This window comes from Vigna unguiculata, chromosome 7 (assembly GCF_037176805.1).
Source record: "Vigna unguiculata cultivar grain cowpea cultivar isolate G323 ecotype 2 chromosome 7, ASM3717680v1, whole genome shotgun sequence".
NCBI lineage: Eukaryota > Viridiplantae > Streptophyta > Magnoliopsida > Fabales > Fabaceae > Vigna > Vigna unguiculata.
In genome coordinates, this window is record NC_140798.1 from 26201158 (window position 1) to 26210659 (window position 9502).

General features: G+C 35.3%; 1 pseudogene; it reads right to left on the reverse strand.

Annotated features, from left to right (window-relative positions):
• Window positions 1-6947: 6947 nt before the first annotated feature.
• LOC146884719 (uncharacterized) lies at window positions 6948-7695 on the reverse strand (annotated as a pseudogene).
• Window positions 7696-9502: the final 1807 nt, after the last annotated feature.

The following is a 9502-nucleotide window of genomic DNA, read 5'->3' on the forward strand; positions in this document are numbered from 1 at the left end:
TATTTTATGTGCAATACAAGCAAGATTTGTCTTATTATTGTTATTATTACAATCATTGTCTAATTAATCATGTTTAGGCAATCAATAGATTAAGTTTTTTTTTTTTTTTTACTTTCGAAAAGGGGCAGAGAGAGATATGTCCCTACTTTGAGAGATATTGATCAATGGTTGTATTAAGTTTGAATAGATTTTAGATTCTACGTTATGTTGGTTTTGTTAGTTGTTAATATATGCTAATAAACTCTTGTTTGCTTCAACTAATCATTTCTCATTCATTACTTATCTTCTATTTGATGACAAATGGCACATTCTATTGCCATCACTTTATCAAATCATAATCTCCTTCTCAATGAATCCATTTGGTGATTATATTAGAATGCTCAACATTATGAGACTTGGTTTTTTGTGCTAATATGGGGATTTTTTTGAAAGGACTTAATTACTTTTTTTATTATATTATTTGCTATTTTGTTCAATTTAATTCCTTTATTAATAAAAAAAATTAAACATGCACTTTTTTAAAAAATGTATAACAATGTGAATATTTCAGGACTTAATAAATTTTAAAAAAATACTTTTTTTTTTCAATTATCATCGTTAATATTTTAAATTGTCGTTACACATTTGTTCTAATTTATAGTATATAGAAATTAAAATCGTTAATATTTTATGTGTGAACGATTTTATGGCTAATTGGATAGAAATTGTCATTATTGCATTTTTAAGAAAGGAACAACTTGATTGTATATTTTATTAATAATAAAATGAAGTTAAAATAAATAAATAAATAGTTAAACTTCAAAAACTAATTGAGCCTTTAAAAATCAAAGGAGTTTGAGTTTTAGTTTCATCTACAAAATTGTTTATGACTTTTGATCCATAAAAATTTCAAATTTAAAGAAGAATTTTTTAAAATAATACAGAAAGGTCTTAACCATAAATTTCATAATTTGTATCTCGTTACAAACAAAGGAAATAAGAGGAGTAATCTCCACTTATATTCTAATTGGAAACCTTTTCAAAATTATGGAAAGTTGTCCAAGTTTGAAAATGATACATAAGATTTTTTATGGTAAAAATTTTGAGATCTTATCATATCTATTTTAAGAATATGTAGAAACAATTCATCGATAAACGTTCTTTTTCGACGGATTATCAATGGGAAATAATTCATCGATAAATATGGTATAGGTAATAGTTACCGATGGATATATCTGTCAGTAATTATCGACGGACAATCCGTCAGTAATGTCATGCGTTAGGGGATTGAATTTTCGACAGATTTTACGACGGATATATCCATCGGTAGTGGGAATGTCATATTCTGGTGCATTCTGCAATTTAAGCTTTCCAAACATACACAATTATTATCAAACCTACAATCTCACAGATATAATCAGACTTGCCAATTTCATGTATAATCCTAGTTAGGTAATCCAAACAAATATCATAAAATTAACATTATATGTCTAGATACACCACACAAACATCAAGGTTCTAAAATGTCCGCATATAAAAGAAAAAGCAATCTAAACATCCATCATTCATAGTGTCCAGTGTGTTATTTAACTAATGTAATCACATAATATGTAAGATAGTCAATATAGAACGAAGTCCTAATCTAATAATCTACATAATCATCAGGTGGATTTTGTTATGCTTCATGGTCCTGTTGGTGCTGGGATTGTGGCTGGATTATGGTGGGTTGGACTAGAGTGGGCTGGACTGAAGTGGGTTGGACTAGAGTGGGCTGGACTAGAGTGGGCTGGACTAAAGTGTGTTATTGCTAGGGCGGTGCTGGACTGGATTGTTGTTGAAGACGAGTGTGGGCTTCAATAGACAGATAGGCCATGATTAGATTTTGGAGGTTTTGAAAATCTTGGCTCAAATTTTGAAAAGCCTGATCACGTTCCTCTAGTCATTGTGTGAGTCGGTTGACAGCCTCCTCGACATTGCTGGAAGAAGATGGTTGTTGTTTGTGGATACCTATTCCAGTGTAACTTTTACCAAGCTCTCTAGTCCCATAAAGTCTTCCTGTATTTTTTTTGCCGATAACATCAACCTAGCACTATGTCCTAATGACGTCTTCCTGATCAACATCATCAATATGGTCTAATGCATCAACACATGACCCTTGCTCAGATTTGACATGTGATAGTCTAGTTGAAAATTCTTCCTGTTAAAAGAAAACAATGAGAATGAAGTTCAATAAGGTATGATATTTAAGTTTAAAGGAATTTATAGTATAAGTTTTTACTTACATGTGTTCTCCTAGACCTTTCATCAACAAACCTGCCAGATCCCTTGCGAAGATGAGTTTGGTAAAATACATCATCAATATACGCCTCCCGCACTAGCTCTTTTGCCTGTAACAAAATAAAGGCAAACAGATACACATTATAAAAGACGTAATTAGTCATAATATGAAAATAAAAGGAATTAAGGTTTATACCATACGAAGGGCATGCTCATGAGTGGTAATGGAACCACCCGTGTGTAGGGTCCCACCCTTTTCTGAAGCTCTAATTTTTTGGGTTGTCGCACATTTATTGCAATAAGAAGCAAAATTGTAATGTTCTAGCAGGCGATTCCAGATATGGTCCCCAATCCAATAAGGGTGTTATCCTGCATTCCTAGCATTTCTAAACATATCAGATAACCTATTAGATGCTCTATTGTGGAAATTTTTTCTAATTTGAGCTTCGTGCTCAGGTCTCCATTGAACCTTCATTTATAAAATAAATCAAATACAACAGTGGACATCTATTGCGCATTTGAAATAGATACATTCATAGATAATGAAAACATGTTTCATAACGTTTTACCTTAAATCGTTGTCAGAAAGGTTCTTTCTCTTCTTCATGTATTGCTCCCCATTATAACATCCCGACAGGATATTACGGATTTAATAATATAAAATAAAATTAATTAAATAACCAGTCGCATTTAAAATAATTCCTTAATACCCAAAACGCGGGAAATTTAAAACTTTTATTAACGTACAATAAAAGCCACATATAATTCCAAAACCATAGTTTATAAAACTGAAATAATAAACAAAAGGTCTTACAGGAGTTTACAAATTCTTTCCAAAACATAATAATTAAAAAGACTCCCATGCTATCCCCGCTCCGCGGCTAAGTCTCATCAGCACCACCTGCATCAACATCAGCTGCTTAGTGTACCGCGCACACGATCATCGCCAAGCACAAACATATAGGGTGAGCTTAACAGATTTAAACATATAAAAGAGCATACACATATACAACATAAATATATGTAGACGACACATTCAACCCATAGGAATTCCAACCCATCTAATTCATTCCACCTGGCCACAACCAGGTTATTCGTGTTCTACTTCTTCTAGTGATTACCCCAAGGTAATTTGCTGCCAAACCTATCGACCACAACCGACAGAGCACGTGCGGGAAACCATTGCTACAGATCATACACTTTAACGCCAGGTGGAGTTCCCAAATACGAACATAGTTCGTAACGTCCCAAGACTACCAAATTCATTAGCTATTTCCTAAGGAGGGCAATCTATCGAGACCCATTCGTACTGGCCACAACCAGCACACTCACACCGGCAACACTCGCCAACCCGAGCTCAACTCAAAAGATCCTCATTTTCATCCGCCATCCCAAGCTTAACTCGAGGGATGCCATTCTGAGCTCAACTCGAGGAATGCTACGTTCTTAACCCCTATCCCGAGCTCAACTCAAGGATTACGTTCTGAGCTCAACTCAAGGAACCCAACAATCTTACCTTTGAAGCATCACCAAAATTCTAGTAGATCACGCCTACAAAGTCCAATGACTAGGACTTACAGCAACCAAATCGCCTAGTGGGAGACACGTACCGCTAGGCGCTAGCAGCTCCCAAATCGCCTGGCGGGAGACACGTACTGCCAGGCACCAGGCGCCAAGCGCCTAAGAATCAACCATTCTCCAACCACCGCCTGGCGGAACAATCCACACCACCAGTTGGACACACTCCAGGGCTACTGTTTCCGCCGCTATCGCCTTGCGGGACCTTCCCCTCCGCCAGGCGCCACTAAGTCCAGGACTCCATTGTTTCCTTGCTATCGCCTGGCGGCCTAACCCCACCGCCAGGCGCCATACCAATATCACCACTTTCACTGTACTGGTATGAATTTAGACACTGTTGTTCGCATGCAGACCTTGTTAATCACTCAACCAAGTTCAATGGTTATAACTACAGTCTATAATAGTGCCCATACTTAAGCCTATGATCTACATCATTTCACCCCCAACATGTTTGGTTCACCTATATTAAAATTTCCACTAAATAAGATTCTGTACAACATCATTAGATCATTTGCAAGCTAGGTTTCCCCCTCTATTTTGGTTTAACAATTTGATTTCCCCACCCATAGGTACAAATCCTCACACCTCTGATCTCACATTTTGTTTCCAAGCCCTAACACTTTTATATCAATAAGTTCCATTGGATTACATAATTTCAAACCCAGCCTTTCTACTAAATCCAGTGTACACAGTCTATATCTATAATCTTTGGACACTCCAAATTCTAAATTCCACAATACTCTAATTTATTCCACTCTCAAGTTATATAGTCATGCTCATTACAAGATTATCATTACGCTAACATTTCCAACTCTCAATAACACGCATCCTTACTTTTTCAAAAACCAATAAGTTCTAGCAACTGTCGGAACGCCTCCAATTCTGATTTCCCGAGATGGCGCCTGGCGGCAAGACCTGTACCGCCAGGCAGTGCATACGATTCTGGGCAAATTCCCAGAATTCCCGCACCTGTATTACTCTTTTCTCCTAATACCTTCCCAACGCAGATTGATCACCCTCTTCCAATTGTTTAGCAACCCCACACAAAATGATTAGTATGTTTCCACAATGGAATTACCCAATTAGCTTCCCCCATTTGGTTATAAGACCTGCAATTCTCACGTCATTAAACCCTACCCCTCTTTTCACTGTTCCATCAATTTTTAATCATCATTTATGCTGGAATTCAAGAATTTCATTCTCACATCATCTCTTAACCACTAACCCATGATTTTTCCCCAATTCTAATCATCCCATCTGCATAGAATCACAAAACCAAGCCAAACCGACTCGCGTCGCCTGGCAAAAATTCATCACCGCCAGGCAGTTCATCAGGAAGAACCCAGAATGGGTTACAGGCTTGCGTCGCTTGGCGGTACAAGGCTTCACCGCCAGGCACTGCCTCCAGAAAACACAGTAAACACGTAAACGGGGTATGAGCCGCCTGACGGCTATGTATAGCCAGCCAGGCGGTTTTTGGAAAATTTCTAGAATTCAGCAAAATCACAAAACAAATAAGGTTCATGCATAATTAACATGTAATTATCATACATCTCATGCCAAAACTTCAAATTAATGTGGACAACTCCCCTAACCTGGTTTTCCTTCGCTTAAAGCTTTGACAATTTAAAAGTTCTACCTACACCAAGTGCCTCCTTAACCTCCTCTCAATTCAGCCCCCAAGAATCTCACTCAAACCTAAGTCTCAATTTTGTGCTCTCTTTATGAGTAAAATTTCCAGCGTTGCAAAACCCTCACTATTAACCAAATTTTGTTTTTTTAAAGGGTGCCTAAAAGCTAGGTTAATTACCTAAAACGAAAATTGAGTCTTAATTAGATGTTAATGACATTTACTATCTCATTATGTCTATTTTTCAGCCACCTCTCGACTGCCCTACAACTAGGGTTTTCTCTCAACTTTTCATATTCAAGCCAAAGCCAAAAATACCAAAAAATAAGGTTTAATTTGGGTTCTCCGAGGTTTGAACCCACAACCATGCATATGCCAAGTCAATGCCAAACCATCATACCAATTCATGTTTCATGTTAACTAATATAATTTAAATATTATATTATTTCACTGCATGACTATCATATATTTAAAATAATAACAAATAAATACACACAATTGGCATACATAGGACTCGAACTCAAGTCCTCTCACACAATTAAGTACTCTCAACCACTTGAGCTAGTACTTTTCCACATCGTGCAAATCAGATTTTAATACCATAAATGTTCTTCTTGCCCGCATTTATTAATTAATTAAATTTCATGGGTCTTACACCCATGATGGCCAAGGCGACATAATTTGTTGCTTAATAGATGGAGTGATGGCCTGAGAAGCAACTTTAGAAGGAACAAACCTAAATATAAATGCATAAAAGTCATCAAAAACAAGGCAAAACAAATAACAAGTCATGTAATACAAATTTGTATTTTAAGATAATGGGATATATTACCCTCGATTGAACGATTCAATCATCTGTCAGGAAGGTCAATATCATCAACAGCTGAATCAAGAGCATTTGTTGCAGAAGCTAGATCAGGAGAGGGATTAGATGATGAGGAAGGTCTAGAAACAATGTGAACCACAACAAGGGATGGTCCTATACAGGAAGGTTATGGTGTGGATGTAAGAGGTATGGGAACCACAATAGGGGATGGTGACTGAATGGGTGTACTTTGAGCTGGTCTTGTATGCGAAGGCTGTGGTGTGGATGTAGATGGTGTGGTAGCCATAGCAGGGTGTGGTGTGGGTACCCTAAAAGGGGATGGTGCCTGAATAGGTGCACTATGTGGTGTTTGGTTAAGAACCTTTATGATATAGCGTGGCTGATTTCTTGGTTTTGATATCTTCTTCCCTTTATTGGAACTAGATGGACGCTTAGGTGACATTGCAGCTATCAAACTGTATAAAACAACAAAATTAAACATCAAGTATGAAACAGATAGTTGTATGATGACAATTGTTATTACCGACAGTATCAACCACAAAGATAATACTTTTATAAGTGATATATTTAAAGTTTGCCAAAAGATAATTAGGGAATCTTTTACATAAATTTAACAATTACAACAACCACAATAACATCTGACAACAACCAAATAATTCAATCGTCGTCATCGTCGTCGTCATCATTTTTGTAATGATCGTCATAGTCGTCGTCATCATCATGTTCATCATCATCATCATCATCATCATTATCATCATCATCATCATCATCTTCTTCTTCTTCTTCTTCTTCTTCTTCTTCTTCTTCTTCTTCTTGGTTGTTCAGATCTTCTTCATCTTCTTCTTGTATCTCTCCATCCAATTCTTCATGAGCACTATGAAAGGCATGCAATGTAGATACATCTTCAACTTCAATTATTTCATGGGCATGTGACATTTCATCAACTTGATAGGGAATTTCTTCTTCCACCTCATTTGACTCAATGCAACCCCTAGACTTAGTTTGTATTGCAACACACCAACCACCTTTATTGATGCTCTGAAATGTTGAATATGGGACATAATACACTTGTCTAACATTGTTTGCTAGAATGAATGGATCAAATGGTAGGTATCTTTTACGCATTTCATGTTCGACAATATCATACTTAGGATTCACTCTTGTACCATCTCTAGAAGGATCAAACCATTCACAATAAAAAATAACTACTTTATTTGGAGAAGTACAAGTGTTGTACTCTAACTCATATATTTTATGAATTATTCCATAAAAATCATCATAACCACCGTTTGTAAGGCCCTTGACGTACACACCACAGTTAATTGTCTTATTTCCTTTGTATTTCGTTAGTGTGAAACTTGTACCCATTAACAAAGTAGGTGTGCCATTCTTTGACGCATCTCATGGGCCAATTTGCCAAATCCCTTAACTCTTGATTTGTGGGAACCATTGGTGAATTATGAACCTACAAATAGGCAACAATAAATAATTGCATCAATTTCGATAACAATTTGTTTAAGAAACTTGATGAAGTTCATACTTGATGTTTGAACAAATAAGGAAAATCTAAGTATATTCGAGCATTAGCAGTTCTTTTAGGTACTTGCTCAACCACAACGAATGAGCTATTAAATAAGAATACAATTAGTGAGTATAGAAATTTCTTGATTAGGGTGCATAGAATGAGATTAGAACATAGTCAAGATATAGTTTAACTTCAGCTTAATTGATTAAGACATGGACATAAGCAGAGTTGAATTCAGCATCAGTTAACCAATGAGTCGACTCCTTCCCTGTGTGACGATTAACTTCTCGAAACACTAATAATGTTGAGTCACATGCTTGATTTTGCCAGTGTGTTTCCTTCCTAATATTGCTAGGCGATAAGATGAAGTTCTTGAAATAATGAGAACAAAAATATGTTGTTTCACAATGCAAGTAAGCTTCATAAATTGATCCTTCCACTTTGGCTTTGGTTTTTACAAAACGTTTTGATTCCCCCTAAATCTATACAAAGAAATGAATAGATTATGATTTGAAATGAGAATAAAAGTGTAAAGCTATAAAGATATAGTAATCATGGGTTATCACCTTTCAAATGGATACATCCACCTATATTGCACTGGCCCACCAAGCCATGCTTTATATGACAAATGAATCAAAGAACTCAGGTGGGAATATTCTTTCCAATTTGCAAAGAATAATTGGAATATTTTCCTCCAACATTCTTAGTGATTGTTGTAACATCCCGGTCGGATATTACAAATTTAAATAATAAAATCAGAAAATAAAAATAAAACTTCATTTATTATTAACGTGTTTCCAAAAATTCAGGGAATTTAAAACTTTTATTACATTTGAAATAGTCTAAAATCCATAATTTATAATACTCAAATAAGATTGATAAAGTCGACCATATGAGTGTTTAAAAGATTATTCAAAACCATAAATAATAAACTCAAGTATAGCTTTTTCCTATGAAATACCCGCTCCGGATCAAAGCCTCACCAGAACCACCTATGACATCATCTGCTCTCGTGTAACGCAATACATGATCATCGCTAAACACAAGCAGATAGGGTGAGCTAACAGTATAAAGCATATATAACATTTAGATATATATATATATATATATATATATATATATATATATATATATATATATATATATATATATATATATATATATATATATATATATATATATATATATATATATATATATATATATATATATATATATATATATATATATATATATATATATATATATATATATATATATATATATATATAAGGATGGCAATTAGGGCCTGGCCTGCGGGCCGGGCCCGCAGGCCCGCAGAAAAAATGCGGGACGAGCCAAGGTAGTGAGGCCGCAGGCCCACGCGGGCTTGGCCCGCGGCCCATGCGGGCTGGCCCGCAAGCCCGCATAAAATTAAAAAAAAAACTTGTACTTGTGTATATTAATTACTTCTTTTATGGAATCTTACATTAACGTTTCAAATTCTTGTATAACTGGAAAAGACAAGTATTATGTAATTTTTAATGTGCTAAAATTTAAAAAATACATTGTGTATGTCATAGTATGAATATGATGAAGATGTTGAATTATCAATTTATCATCTAATTCGCCAAAGTCTTTACTTAATTTTGTGAACTTCTTAAAGTTTCCCAATTTTTAAACATTGAAAGTTTTATCATAAAAATTA